This window comes from Diabrotica virgifera, chromosome 8 (assembly GCF_917563875.1).
Source record: "Diabrotica virgifera virgifera chromosome 8, PGI_DIABVI_V3a".
Classification (NCBI taxonomy): Eukaryota; Metazoa; Arthropoda; class Insecta; order Coleoptera; family Chrysomelidae; genus Diabrotica; species Diabrotica virgifera.
The window spans coordinates 170,247,641-170,264,681 of NC_065450.1; positions in this window are offsets into that span (position 1 = coordinate 170,247,641).

Consider the following 17,041-nt stretch of genomic DNA (forward strand, 5'->3'; position numbering starts at 1 on the left):
TACTTTCCTATGAAACAACAAAAACGAATTCTTAAATTAACACACTACTGCACTGAACAGATATCGATAAAGATGACAGAGTTATAATATGTTCGATTTCTTGTTAGAAATAAACAATTTCAGTAGTTCCAAGATTACAGAAAATCTAGCCATGGGATAAAAAAGTTTATTTGAAGAAAGTTTATTTTTTTTTCTTCTTAATGGCGGTACAGGTTCCTTCTTTCAATATTTTATTTAGTTATAGAGTAATTTCCACGTACTAACATATTTCTGAAATTGGGCTGTGTACCACCATTATTTATTATATTACGAATGAGTGTGCCAAATATCTCGACAAAATATTCAAAATTAGAGCCGCAATCTTGGAACGCGTTTGTTGCTACCTGTTGATCGCTACTGTAGCCTCTTAACTGAACCATTTTTATTAAACGTAGCTTCACCTCCAAATACCTAGTACATTATCAATGAAATCTCTCTGTTGATTGATTCACATTTACAAAATAATATTTTCTTTTCAAAATCGTCCTGAATTAATTTTTGGTGCAATTAAATGCGGTAAAGGTTCATTCTGTTTTTTGCAAAATTTCTTTATACAGAGTAGTAGGTTAGTTCTTTTTCTTTCGAAATATTTCGAATACTGGTATGTGGATTTTCAGTAACTGCCAGCAACACATTTATTTCGTTTTTATCTGTTCCAGTACTTTTTGTTCTTCCGTGTTTTTCATACATAACTGAACCAGTGCGGTTAAACCGATCCTTCAATCTTTCAAAGCTTGCTGATTTAGGTTGTCGTCTTTCAGGGAATCGTTCATGATAAATTCTCTGCTAATAACGCATTTTTATTGCCCTCCTCCAATATTCAGATCAGATCTACCATTTCATCAACAGTAAAATTCATCTTAATTATTTAATAACGCAATACCCATACAATTAAGATAAACTGTCAGCTTACAATACACAAAAAATTTTGTTATGGTGAGCTGTCAGTTTTACACAATTCAGTCATGGCTTACTTAAAATTTGAAAAAATTTAGACACCTACATAATTAATAATTTGCTCTGAAAAATGAAAATATCTCGAAAACTAATAAATTTAAACATAGGTTATATTATAATAAAAATTAAAGTACGGTAATAGTACTTTTCGATAGTGACATAAAATACAGGGTGTTCCATTTAAAATTACTGAAAAAATAATGTACTTGTGTTTTGACTCACCTTGCATTCGATATAAAGAAAATTAGCAATATCAATAATTTTTGCAAATTTTGACAATAAATAAAAAAATACGGCATCAATAAACCATTGCTGTTGTGCTTATTTTTATATATACAAGGGGAGTTGAACTTGTTCCCATTTTCATAGAAAATTGGTTATAACTTTTGTAAATACCCTGTACAACATAACAAACCTTTATATTTTTGTGATGGGAAATTAAGAAGATTTCGAATATAAAATAAAATACACGGTGTTCCATTTAAAAAACATAAGTTTGGTCTGCCACTATGTTATCGAGCACCCTGTAACATTCTAACTAATTTTATAATATGAAGCTTAAACTTGGATACAATAACAAATATAGTGGCATTTTGAACGTTAATATAGAATCAATTACTACTTTATTGTGCTTACCATATTCTGGCAGCTTATAATGTTAACTATTTAAAAAGAAAAACAAATGATAAAAAGAAAGTGTGTGTACTTTGTACGCACGTAAGAAGTTATACTTCTATTATATGATTTCAACGAAATAAATGTACTTTAAACAGTTTATTTGTATATTATTTAAATATTAAACTAATTTTAATAATTACCACTTTCAAATTTTTTTTATTAAAACAATACCAAAAATTAAAAAAAAAAGGAATATGAATTGTCCGGATTTGAACGCGGTACCTTTAGATCTCTAGTCGAACGCTCTACCAATGACCTACCACGGCTCTGTTTAGATCGCTTCTCCAAAACCAAATTAAAATGGAAAAGTATTAACTCTTAAAACTGGAAACTTAAAAAGGAACGTTTATTTATTTATTACATTTGTACACCTTTTATTCTGTGCTTTTGCAAGAATATGAGGATTCTAAAACTTGCCTTCCATAATACGTCAACTTATCTAGGCAAAAATCCATAGCGAACTGATTTCTAGTACTCATATTATACATGAGTACAGGCAGATTACAATCGAATCATACAAGCCCGAAGAGCTATAGCATGTCTAAACGGAGTTCTATGGAGTAAATAAATATCAAAGAAAAGAAAATGGAACATATATGAGACAATGGTTAAAACTAGCCTACTTTATGGAGCCGAGACATGGAGAATAACCGAGAAATATAAGAAAAAGGTCGAAGCCACGGAAATGGATGCCATCAGAAGATCGATGAGAATATCAAGAGCCGAAAGAATAAGGAATGAAGTAATAAAACAACAAATGGGTGTAGAGGGCACTATAGTTGAGGATATTGAAAGAAAACAGCTCATATGGTATGGGCATGTGAGCTGAATGGGGGACGAAAGATTGCCAAAAAAACTATGATGTGGCAACCCCCAGAGAAGAAAAAACGAGGACGACCACCACAGAGCTGGAATCTGGGAGTTAGGAAAGCGATTAGCGCACGAAATCTAAATGAAGACCTAACTCAGGACAGAATACAGTGGCGTTTGGGAGTCGGACAACGTAGTAAGACGTTATAAAACCGAATATATATATATATATATATATATATATATATATATATATATATATATATATATATATATATATATATATATATATATATATATATATATATATATATCTATAACAAGGAGAGGTTAACGCGAGTTAGTAGATATCGGCATGGCTCGCAACAATGAAAATACAAAATATGCATAAGATGGAATGCAACCACAGACACGTGTTTCTGACTTATTAGTCGTCATCAGTATGGTATAGCCAAACAGGAGCAACGCACCCAATTTGTGGCTGTAATGTTAGAAGACCCTCAGGATTCGAGAGCAACAACCAACACATCCACGGAGGAAGCTACAGCTACCTGAGGAAAGTAATGCCAAACGTCTAAAACGTTTTAAAATCAAACAAGGAGAGGTTAACGCGAGTTAGTAGATATCGGCATGGCTCGCAACAATGAAAATACAAAATATGCATAAGATGGAATGCAACCACAGACACGTGTTTCTGACTTATTAGTCGTCATCAGTATGGTATAGCCAAACAGGAGCAACGCACCCAATTTGTGGCTGTAATGTTAGAAGACCCTCAGGATTCGAGAGCAACAACCAACACATCCATGGAGGAAGCTACAGCTACCTGAGGAAAGTAATGCCAAACGTCTAAAACGTTTTAAAATCAAACAAGGAGAGGTTAACGCGAGTTAGTAGATATCCTTGTTTGATTTTAAAACGTTTTAGACGTTTGGCATTACTTTTCTCAGGTAGCTGTAGCTTCCTCCATGGATGTGTTGGTTGTTGCTCTCGAATCCTGAGGGTCTTCTAACATTACAGCCACAAATTGGGTGCGTTGCTCCTGTTTGGCTATACCATACTGATGACGACTAATAAGTCAGAAACACGTGTCTGTGGTTGCATTCCATCTTATGCATATTTTGTATTTTCATTGTTATTTTGTATTTTCATATTGATATCTATTAACTCGCGCTAACCTCTCCTTGTTTGATTGTTTAAAACGTTCTAAACGTTTGGCATTCCTTGCCTCAGGTAGCTGTAGCTTCCTCCGTGGATTTGTTAGTTGTTGCTCTCGAATCCTGAGGGTCTTCTAACATTACAGCCACAAATTGGTTGCATTGCTCCTGTTTAGCTATATCATACTGATGACGACTAATAAGTCAGAAACACGTGTCTACGGTTGCATTCCATCTTGTGCATATTTTGTTTTTCATACTTATTGCGAGCCATGCCGATATCTATTAACTCGCGCTAACCTCTCCTTGTTTGATTGTTTAAAACGTTCTAAACGTTTGGCATTCCTTGCCTCAGGTAGCTGTAGCTTCCTCCGTGGATTTGTTAGTTGTTGCTCTCGAATCCTGAGGGTCTTCTAACATTACAGCCACAAATTGGTTGCATTGCTCCTGTTTAGCTATATCATACTGATGACGACTAATAAGTCAGAAACACGTGTCTATGGTTGCATTCCATCTTGTGCATATTTTGTTTTTCATACTTATTGCGAGCCATGCCGATATCTATTAACTCGTGCTAACCTCTCTTTGTTTATATATATATATATATATATATATATATATATATATATATATATATATATATATATATATATATATATATATATATATATATATATATATATATATATAGTTTGAATATGATTCTTGAACCTTAATATATTTTTTAATTTGGGTTTCTTGGGCTTAGGTTCACAAAGAAAAAGAGATGGCTATGATGTTATGTCATATCATTTAATCGACGTTTCGACAGGAATATCCTTGCCTTTTTCAAGATCATTACGTGACTAAAAAACATTTCGTCAAAGATACAATACCAAAATTTAAGAAAACATTTTGACTTACCCTGCATGTAAAGTTGGCAGTGAACAATAACAATAATAGACGTCACAAAATAAAACAATGTTAAAAACATAGGGACAGACCCACTAGTAGATACGTTTAAAATTTAGGTACTGTGTCGAATTATTGTGATGTTATATCGATGTTTCAAATATCAATCAATTAAATACCTAGTTGCTTCCGCATCATAGGCGTGCTGAAATTTCTTTTGTATTATATTTTAAATTAGATTATAATATAATTTGTTCAGATGTTTGATGTCCCTTTTGTCATTAATAGCATGGTTGTTCTTTTTTATTTCTATAGACTCTAGGAGCTCCCTCTTTTTCTTGTTGTGTTCAGTTTTTAAGATTTTGGTGTTGTCAAAATCGAATTTATGTTTTTTCTCGTTTTCATGTTTTGTGAGGGCCGTTGAGTTTTTTTTATCATATTTGTGAGAACGTATTCTTGAGTTGAGTAGCTGGCTGGTTTGTCCAATGTATACCCCATCGCAATCTGAGCAAGGGATTTCATATACTACATGCGATTTTTTTGATTGAGGAGTTTTTGTTTTTAGTTGTGTGAAATTCCTTTTCAATAGATTGTACCCTTTATGAGCAACTGTGATGTTGTGTTTAGATAGGAGATTTGCAAGCTGTTCTGATAACCCTTTTATATACGGAAGAGACATATAATTCTTCCTTACCTTGTTAGTTTTATTGTTATTCTGGTTGTTGTAGAAAGTATGTAGTCGCGACTTAAAAGTGTTTTCAATGAGATGATGGGGGTAAGAATTAAGCGTCAATGCTGTTTTTGCCTTTTTTATGGCCTGAGGTCTGTTTGTGGGGTCGGACAATCTGATGGCTCTATCAGCTAGGCCAATAACTACTGATTTCTTTTGGGACAGAGGATGATGTGAGTTGAAATTCAGATATCTCGATGACCAGGTTTTTTTAGTGTACCATGAAGTGGTTATGATACTATTTTCTCTATGTAAAGTCAGGTCCAGAAAGTTGATTTGACAATTTTTTTCTATTTCTAATGTAAATTTGAGTTTTGGGTGGAAGTTATTAAATTCGTTCAATAAAATATCTAGTTTATCCTCTGGTGCTGCAGTCAAACAGTCATCTATATAACGATAGAAAAAAGGAATATCGAAATCTATTTTATTTAGGACAATTTCTTCTAGGTGCTCTAAAACTAGTTGAGCGATAGCACTAGATATGCTAGCACCCATAGCACATCCATCTGTTTGTTGGAAGAACTTGTTTTTATATATAAAGTATGTTGAGTTTAATGTTGTTTCAACTGCTAAAAGAAATTCTTCTAGTGGAATGTCCGTAAATATTTTGATTTCATTCCATTTTTGCTTAATAATATCTTTCGCCAAAGCTATTGGAATATTGGTGTATAAAGATACGACATCGAGCGAAACTAATTTGTACTCTTTAGGTAAATGTGTATTTTTGAGTTTTGATTTCAGGTGATCAGCATCTTTTAAATAGTGTGGATTTTTATTAATTACATTAGAAATGATGTTCTTCAAATATTTTGAGAGGTTTTCAAAAGGGGACTGAATACATGAGACAATAGGACGTAGAGGCATATCTTCTTTGTGTGTTTTGGGCAGACCGTATATTTTTGGAGCAACAGCATTATGTATTTTGAGGAAGTTAGCGGTATTTGGTGAGATGTAGCACTTTTTTTCCCATCTGTCGACTAATTCGTTATTTCTTTTTTGAAATATGTTTGTGGGGTCATTTTTCATTTCACGATATGTTGTTGTGTCATTTAAAAGTGAATCCATTTTGCTGTCATAGTCGTTGGACTCCATAATAACAGTCTTGTTTGTTTTGTCAGGTTTCAGGACAATTAAATTTGGGTTTTCGTTTAAAAAAGCTTTTGTTCTTTTTATTTTTTTATGCAGTGTTTTATCTTCAAACTGATATTTGTTTTTGTTTTTAAAATTTGTTAAAATATTGCAACATTTGGTTCTAATGTCATTCTGTACATTTGTACTTAAGTTAGAGATGGAACTCTCAATTGAACAGATAATTTCGGATGTTGGAATATCATTTTTATTGCGGATGGGAACTGCAAAATTATCTCCTAAACTTAAGTACAAATGTACAGAATGACATTAGAACCAAATGTTGCAATATTTTAACAAATTTTAAAAACAAAAACAAATATCAGTTTGAAGATAAAACACTGCATAAAAAAATAAAAAGAACAAAAGCTTTTTTAAACGAAAACCCAAATTTAATTGTCCTGAAACCTGACAAAACAAACAAGACTGTTATTATGGAGTCCAACGACTATGACAGCAAAATGGATTCACTTTTAAATGACACAACAACATATCGTGAAATGAAAAATGACCCCACAAACATATTTCAAAAAAGAAATAACGAATTAGTCGACAGATGGGAAAAAAAGTGCTACATCTCACCAAATACCGCTAACTTCCTCAAAATACATAATGCTGTTGCTCCAAAAATATACGGTCTGCCCAAAACACACAAAGAAGATATGCCTCTACGTCCTATTGTCTCATGTATTCAGTCCCCTTTTGAAAACCTCTCAAAATATTTGAAGAACATCATTTCTAATGTAATTAATAAAAATCCACACTATTTAAAAGATGCTGATCACCTGAAATCAAAACTCAAAAATACACATTTACCTAAAGAGTACAAATTAGTTTCGCTCGATGTCGTATCTTTATACACCAATATTCCAATAGCTTTGGCGAAAGATATTATTAAGCAAAAATGGAATGAAATCAAAATATTTACGGACATTCCACTAGAAGAATTTCTTTTAGCAGTTGAAACAACATTAAACTCAACATACTTTATATATAAAAACAAGTTCTTCCAACAAACAGATGGATGTGCTATGGGTGCTAGCATATCTAGTGCTATCGCTCAACTAGTTTTAGAGCACCTAGAAGAAATTGTCCTAAATAAAATAGATTTCGATATTCCTTTTTTCTATCGTTATATAGATGACTGTTTGACTGCAGCACCAGAGGATAAACTAGATATTTTATTAAACGAATTTAATAACTTCCACCCAAAACTCAAATTTACATTAGAAATAGAAAAAAATTGTCAAATCAACTTTCTGGACCTGACTTTACATAGAGAAAATAGTATCATAACCACTTCATGGTACACTAAAAAAACCTGGTCATCGAGATATCTGAATTTCAACTCACATCATCCTCTGTCCCAAAAGAAATCAGTAGTTATTGGCCTAGCTGATAGAGCCATCAGATTGTCCGACCCCACAAACAGACCTCAGGCCATAAAAAAGGCAAAAACAGCATTGACGCTTAATTCTTACCCCCATCATCTCATTGAAATCACTTTTAAGTCGCGACTACATACTTTCTACAACAACCAGAATAACAATAAAACTAACAAGGTAAGGAAGAATTATATGTCTCTTCCGTATATAAAAGGGTTATCAGAACAGCTTGCAAATCTCCTATCTAAACACAACATCACAGTTGCTCATAAAGGGTACAATCTATTGAAAAGGAATTTCACACAACTAAAAACAAAAACTCCTCAATCAAAAAAATCGCATGTAGTATATGAAATCCCTTGCTCAGATTGCGATGGGGTATACATTGGACAAACCAGCCAGCTACTCAACTCAAGAATACGTTCTCACAAATATGATAAAAAAAACTCAACGGCCCTCACAAAACATGAAAACGAGAAAAAACATAAATTCGATTTTGACAACACCAAAATCTTAAAAACTGAACACAACAAGAAAAAGAGGGAGCTCCTAGAGTCTATAGAAATAAAAAAGAACAACCATGCTATTAATGACAAAAGGGACATCAAACATCTGAACAAATTATATTATAATCTAATTTAAAATATAATACAAAAGAAATTTCAGCACGCCTATGATGCGGAAGCAACTAGGTATTTAATTGATTGATATTTGAAACATCGATATAACATCACAATAATTCGACACAGTACCTAAATTTTAAACGTATCTACTAGTGGGTCTGTCCCTATGTTTTTAACATTGTTTTATTTTGTGACGTCTATTATTGTTATTGTTCACTGCCAACTTTACATGCAGGGTAAGTCAAAATGTTTTCTTAAATTTTGGTATTGTATCTTTGACGAAATGTTTTTTAGTCACGTAATGATCTTGAAAAAGGCAAGGATATTCCTGTCGAAACGTCGATTAAATGATATGACATAACATCATAGCCATCTCTTTTTCTTTGTGAACCTAAGCCCAAGAAACCCAAATTAAAATATATATATATATATATATATATATATATATATATATATATATATATATATATATATATATATATATATATATATATATATATATATATACAGGCAGATTACGAAAGACAGTTGAGATTTAATTTCAATACAGAGCAATAATACACTTCGCCTGTACGTATTTCATCCTTATAAAATCCTCAAAGCGAACTCGTAGTAAAAGCGAAATTACACGGTCACTTTTACCTTTCAATTTGGATGAAGCAACCAAATTGATCCACGTAAACATAAAAGAGAATCTTCAATGTCAGTGAATGTTGTTTTTCAATGGCATTGAAAGAATTGAACATGCTCAATATTTTCACTTTTAGCGTTCAATGTAATGAGCATGTAATGATGGCTATTACTCACGATGATGAGCGAGTGTCGTAATTCATAAGAGTGAGTAACAGCCATTACATGACAGTGGAATACTATACTTTTTCTGCGACATTTTTTTATTTTATTTTTCATAAGAAAAAATATTTTATATAACTATGGCAACACTGTTAGAATAATAGAAATGTCATTAGTGTCGTGGCATATAATGGCGGTGGCTTTTAAAAATAAGATATATTTTAAGGCAATTACATAAAAAAGCACGTTTGCTCCTAATAAAAATCTATTGTACAATCAACAGTAAGTGAAACATAATTCATTGGTATAAATTTCATATCCCTAAACCCTTTTTCAGAACTAGTAACCATTATTTATGTTTACTTTTTAATAACGTCAATCTTAAAATGTCAAATGTAGAAATTTAAACGTAAAAAATATACTGATCAATTGTTACAGTTAAAAATCCTTTAAACATTTTTCGAAGGTAATTGTTGATACAGTACGTAAATCGTTCAGCTGGACATAGGGAACATACATTGTACATATTTAGATACATAAATACATACATTGTATTATATTGAGATAATTGTGACAACTGAGCTCTCTCGATGACAATATGGCTATTAATATTAAGGGTCATTAACCCATTGACATCTTCGGAGTACGGAGATTATTCGACTTACTTAGATTACGATGATGGGTCAAGCGTGACCCATTCTCATTTTATTTATAAGGATGTTTTAAATAGTCAGTATTATCAAACAGTATCTTTAATTCAACAAAAAACAAACAAAATCCTAAATTATTGTATTTAAATTTTTTAAGATGGTTACCCATGGGCATAATATACTAGTTCGCTCCGGCGCGGCGGCCAGATTTTAATACCTTACAGAAAACGGGCATAGGTTTTGCTCCGGCCATATATTTGAATACAGTGGAACCTCGATAAGTCGGATTAATCGAGACTGCGGCCGATCCGAGTTATCGAAAATCTGAGTTATCCGGAGAATATGGTAAAAATTAATAAAACACGGTATACTTACACATAAACTCCATTATAATTGCAAAAACATGAAATACATAAAATATGCACAATACATCTAAATTACGTACAGTTGTATACAGTATTGTTTATTTCTTGGTAAAAAACTTGGTCAAAGTGAAAAAATGTTTGTTTTGTCTGATGAAAATCGGTTCGGGTTAGCCGGACTTCCGGATTATCGGAGGCCGACTTATCGGAGTTCCACTGTACGTATACCCGTAAACAGAGACGGCTGCGATTTACGTGTACCTACAAACATATTGAAAATATTCTTCGAAATCCGAAGACCGGGTCAGGACTGACCCGGCATCATAGATGTTACGTAGAGGAAAAACTGTAATTTGCATGTTCACGAATTATATACGAAAAAATAGATTGAAACAAATAAGGAGAACTTACGATCAATCGGATTTGTAAAAAAATTATTTCATAAAATATTAAGAAATAAGTGAATTTCGGGTCACGCTTGACCCAGTCTTCGTACTCCGAAGGTTAAGCGTAGACTCAGCATACTCACCAAAAAAGCGTAACGCGTAAACAGCATGGAGACAGTCGATCGGTGGTCTATCTATCTCTTTTAACCAAACTATCCCGCTCATGTGACTGACAAAGATGGCTAGACCACTCAATCCTATGTCGACGTTACATCTCGATGCATTGAGTGGCATATCCTTAGCCAAGTCTATCCTTTTACATGTCCCTGCACTACCCTCAAAATTGACAACTCATTTCGACTGACACAAATAAACGTCAAAATATGACAATGTAGTAGCTAAATATTTTTGGCCTAAGGGAATGAAAAAACTGTTTAGTTTTGAAATTTGTTTTTAAATAAAAAATATTTTAAAAATTAAACTAAAATTATTAACTCATTAATCATAAGCTTTGTTTTTGATCTATTTATGGACAGCCTTGCTCAAAACTCACTCATTCTCTTCGTTCTAACAGCTCTATTGCTTCAGAAGCTTCAACTAATACAGGTTAGAGCAGTTGCCACAATTCTCTCACTGTATATTTCCTATGTCCAGCTTAACGATTTACGTACTATATAAATTACAATGATTATTTTAATAAATAAAGTTTGAGTAATTTTATTTGCTAATAATAAATAGGTATATTAAACGTGTCGACTATTACTCACGGGTAAAGTAATGAGTGTTATTATCTATTCAAAAATAGTGAATAATGTGCATATTCTTAAACGGTCGTAGAAAAACAATATTATTATTGTTGTTATGCAACAGTATACAATTTGTATTAAGAGCGCAGGCGCAAATATTTCACGGCTATCCCTACTTTTTTTTAGACCGCACATTACGTGTAGTAAAATTCTCACTGTATGGAGAATAGTTAGTGAGAATAGTTGACAATTACATTGTCATCGTTAACTTGGATGGACTTTGAATGTTCTTGGATAACTGTTACTTGGTTAATGGCGTAAATTATTAATTCAGTAAATTAATATGATTATTTTTTCACTAACTATGTATTCAGTGATTACAACAATGATTTATATACTATACAATAAAAACTAATACTCGAGAAAAGGGAAAAATTAATTTTTTTATAATATGTATATTTTTACCATAAATATACATTCTCTGCATAAATAATAAACAATAAATAATTTTTATTAAAAAAAAAAAGTTTTCAATCTAATAGCACATAAAACAACATCCAAAAATGTAATTCTACATCCTACCAGACTGAAAACAATGGGAACCTTCTCTGGTAACACCTCCGAGGCTTCTACAATTTGCAAGCCATAACGGATGCTCAGACTAAGGAAGATGAGGGAATTTTACAATTTATAATTCACGTCCCATCTGCTCAGCGCGGTAAAGTTCCAACGAGAATGGTTCCCTTCGTACTCCAATCGGAGTAAACATGTAAATCAAAAATGAATAACCATTTTCAATTTCATTGAAATACGAAACTACAGCCGCCTCATTATTCCAGTTTAATCAGAGAGTACAGCAAGCACCTCTACCGGTTTCGAAACTTATTAGTCTCTCATCAGGAGGCACATATGCTGCTCTCTCTGACCCAACTAGGACAAACTCCGGCGTGCAGTCACGGATTGCAACGAACGAAATGGCAGGGATGCCCTAGCGGCAACTGCTATAAAAAAACTGTAGTTTCGTGTTTCAACGACATTGAAAATGGTTATTCATTTTTAACTTTTTATAAATTTCATGTTTTATATCAATTATTTATCAAACTTACTATCAATATTATTTAATAAACAACTCAAAATATTCCTGAAGCCTGTCAAACATTTAGTAGCCTTGTTTGTCACTGTCTTGTCACCACATTCTGTTCGACTGAGTGCGTTGTATGACAAAGATAGCCAATGTTCGATTTGAAAAGTATCACCACGGACATGGTGTTAACTTTTTTCATATCCTGAAAAAACTAATAAATATTTAAAAAAAATTTAAACGCAGAATTAAATAATAAATTATTACTGAGGGCCGAAAGTTCCTTAGAATAAATAAAAAGTTTTTTGTGAATGAGATATTTTCGACACAAATGAATGCATATAAATATCATTGGAGCCGAAAGTTTGCACCTATCTCCCTAAAGTCGGTGTCTCATTAAAACACACATTCTGTTGGAAATCCCATAAAATTGATTTGGTTGTTTAAATAGTTCGAAATGATATCCCTTTTTACCCTTGTCGACGCCTGTGTTGTTCCTTGCTAGCATGTTACCTAAATTCTCATGTGTCGCGAAGAAGAGGATCGAACGCTTACCGCTTGAAATCCAAAAATTCTTCCCCTATGATATAAGGAAGAGATGCCTTCAGAACTCGAATGTGTACACACGCGAAATAGTGTTGACTTCGTCGTTGATGTCCTGATTGTAAGTTTTTACCATTTATTTGTTATTACCTATATATCTCCTTTGTTTAGTTTTTTGAAATATTTACCAACCAATTAATTTGAATTTGTGTATAATATTATTTTATTGCGCTTATGGAGAACTCCCACGTTTCTCTCAATATTAGCTATCAGAAGGTATAAACGCTCATTAACAGGTGTTGTAATTAGTGTTTATTGCTTGTTTTTTATTTAATTAATTGTCTCGTACAGTACCTACTATTAGTAGACATACACATTCTGATATTATTTTTAAATTTTTCCTACTTTCATTTAATGGGTATAATATTACATTTTTTGACATATTTTATAAATTTCGATCCCTACATTTTTAATATTACAGGTAGTCATAAAAGGTGTCCATATTTTTAGCCCAACAGTATATTATTAATAATCTAATTTTATGTTATGGTTTGGCACCGTTTTATAAATCTAGAGCAAATGATTTGGTTTATAATATACATTAATTTTAACATATTACGTGGCTTAAGGCAAAATATTCAATTAATCAAAATTTGTAAAATTATATTTGACGATCTAATTGGTTCATGATATGCACATTTTATCATGGATTGTTTAAAAACAAGTGTATTAATATCACTAATGAAAGGTGATTTAATGGACGAAGGTTGATTGAGTACAGGGAGTGTCTCAGTCAATTAAATATAATATATTTTACAGTAAAGAGTAATGCCAGCTACTTCTTTGAACCCCTCTTCTATTTAACTCATACCATATATCAGTCATGTATGAGTATCAACTCATATCATATATCAGTCCGCCAGAAAGCCAAGCGGGAGTAGTGTTGCCCAAAATCGGTCTTGGTCTTGCAGTCTTGTTTTTGTTCTTGGGTTTTCGCAAGACCAAGACCAAGACCGCCTAATTTAAGCAAGACCAAGACCAAGACCAAGATTTACCGTGCAAGACCGTGTACATTATAGTGTAAAAATAAAATATTTTGTACAATCTTTCCCAGCAGCCGAATTCTTCGCTCTGAAATTATTAGTCCAGATATTGAGAATAGTCGTCTTCTAATCATAACATAACATTCCTGCATCGCGACGCGACGCCTATAGTAATATCGAATATCGTATACAAACTTTTTAAAAATGTGTCACCTTAGCTAATAGAAAATAGTATGGCGTACGGCAAAAGTATGGCGTATGGCAAACTTTAATGGGTAATTCTGCACAAAAAAGTAATGAAAGTTTGCTTCATAAACGTTTACTTTATAAATGCTTCGTTTTCCAAATAGGGAGTATTGAAATTTTTCTTACAAACTGACGATTTATTTATTGCTCTAAAACCGGTTGAAATATGCAAATGAAATTTTGTGGGTTTTGAGAGGTAGTTTTAACTGTAGTTAGTTAGAACATAGGCAGGTATCACTTAGATCGTGGGTTCAAACCCCACCCGGTGTCAACTGTTTAGGTATTTATTAATTTGCCTAGTCTTTACTATGGCTATAATATTCAAGTTTAAAATGTACCTCTCTGTTACGTTGTTCTAAGATATGCAACGGGCTAATGGGCAACTGCGAGACTTGCAAGACCAAGACCAAGACCAAGACTGTCTAAGTCTCGTCTTGGTCTTGCATTTGGCAACACTAAGCGGGAGGCGGCCGACTTCACGTCGCTTCACTGCGAGGTATGTGAATTTTATTCTGACCCGGTGAACAGAAATATAAAAAAGACTAACGCAGCAGTTTAAAATTCTACCAAATCTGAGACTGAGACTGGAATACGCTGGAATCTGATCGGCCTATGGGGAAGCAGTACGGCAAAGGATGCAAGGGCTTAATACTCCCCATAGATCCATACCGGAAGGGCGTTGATGCCTAATATATCGGTTTATAGGTATATAATATACAGTGCAAATGAAAGGAATAAATTTGATATTTCATAAGCTGTCGACTTTAAGGCAAACTCATAAAACACGTCGATTTTAATTTTTAAATTATGTTTTTTTTTACTTATACATATATCATACTAGTGACGTCATCATCTGGGCGTGATAACGTAATCGATGAATTTTTAAATTAGAATAGGGGCCCTGGTCTAGCTCATTTAAAAGGCTATTCAATTCTTTATTCAGTAATATAAACACTAATATAATAATTATTTTTATACAGGTTTTCCAAAAAAAAATTTAAACTAAATAAATTAACATAAAAAGAAATATGTATCAAATTTATTAAATCAAAATAAATTTTACTGCTCTCAGAAAACAGACAAAAATGTTTATTTGACAAATAACTTTAAGTTTATTTTACTATATGACACACTTTTCTCACAATAAAACACTGAAAACTTTTGTTTTCTATACTTCCACAAAATTTATTATTTACAACTATGTGACTACAGCTGTTTCGACAGAGTGCCTTCCTCAAGTGATATAATTTACAATGTGTTTGCCTTTTTAAGTCTCTAACTGAAGAGGTTGAGGAGTGGGGAGCTGTTTGTCTCGAGTTGGTTATTCAGAATTATATCTGTATTTTTTCAGTTTATTAATTTCCATAGATTCTAAAAAAGATAGCTTAAGGCTTTTATTTTGGATATGCAGAATTTGAAACTCTTCATTGAAAGAATGATTATGATCTAGAAGGTGAAGTGCGTATGTAGAAGTGTCTGTTTTTCTATTGTTGAAAGCCCTTTTGTGTTCTGCTATCCGTTTGTAAAAGTTCTGCCAGTTTGACCGATGTACGTTTTCGGACAGTCACCACAAGTTAGTTTGTACACACCACTCTGTAGTTGCTTTCTTTTTCGGCTTCTATTGTTCTGAATATATTTGCTTAAGTTGTTGTTAGTTCTGAAAGCTGGTATTATTCCTTTCTTTTTTATGTATCTGGCTATTTTTTTTGTTATCTTGCCAGTATATGTGAGAGGAGAGAGCAGAAGGTACTGGGTTCTTTCTGTAGTGGTGGATACACTAATTTCAGGGCTTTCTTATGGAGTTTTTGATTTAAAATTTTGTTAACTGTATGTTCGTTATAGCCGATGTTTACTGCTATTTGTTTAATGATGTTTAGTTCTATCTCGAAGTTATTTTGTGTCATGGGAATTTCTGTCAGTCTATGTATCATGCTATGGTAGGCTGCTAATTTGTGTTGTGTAGGATGGGATGATGAATTGTGTATAGTTGTGTCAGTATGGGTAGGTTTATGATATACGGAGAACTTATGTTTGTTGTGTAGTCTGGTAATCGTTACATCTAGAAAGTTTATGGAATTATTCTGTTCTGTTTCTATTGTAAACTCAATATTACTATGAAGTGAGTTAATGTATGATAGAAATTGTTCAAGTTGTCTGTTAGTTCCTGTAAAGCATACTAGTATATCATCCACGTATCTCCACCAATATAAGAAATGTTTAAATACGGGATGTTTAGAAATTGTTGTTTCAAGTTGGTTCATAAATATATCTGATAGTAATGGGCTTAGAGGATTACCCATAATAAGTCCTGCACTGTTGTTTGTGTATATTTGATTATTGAATTCAAAATAGTCTTGATTTATGCAAATTTCAAGGAGGTGTAAAATTTCAGATGTAATGATCGGATTTGTACTATTAGGGTCTAAAAGATTTTTAACGAAAACAAAAGTTTCTTTAGGAGGAACACTAGGAAAAAGATTTTTTAAGTCAAATGAAATTAGTCTGGAGTTGTTGGGCAATTGAAAATGTTTTATTTTATTAACTAAGGGTTATTCTAGGGTATTTTTTACGGTAAATTTAGCTGATTATTTCATTCATAGGAGATTCTGACCAATAGAAAGCTACAGAAATCTGAATTAAATCGATAATTTTTGATAATCTCCCGTCGTTAAGTATATTACGTCAGATGCCCTTCGTTGCTACGAAAAAATACATTCAGTGACATTAATGACAATTAATGTTTTAAAAATTATAAAAGTGATGACTTCAATCGTCAAATATTTATAAAAACTGT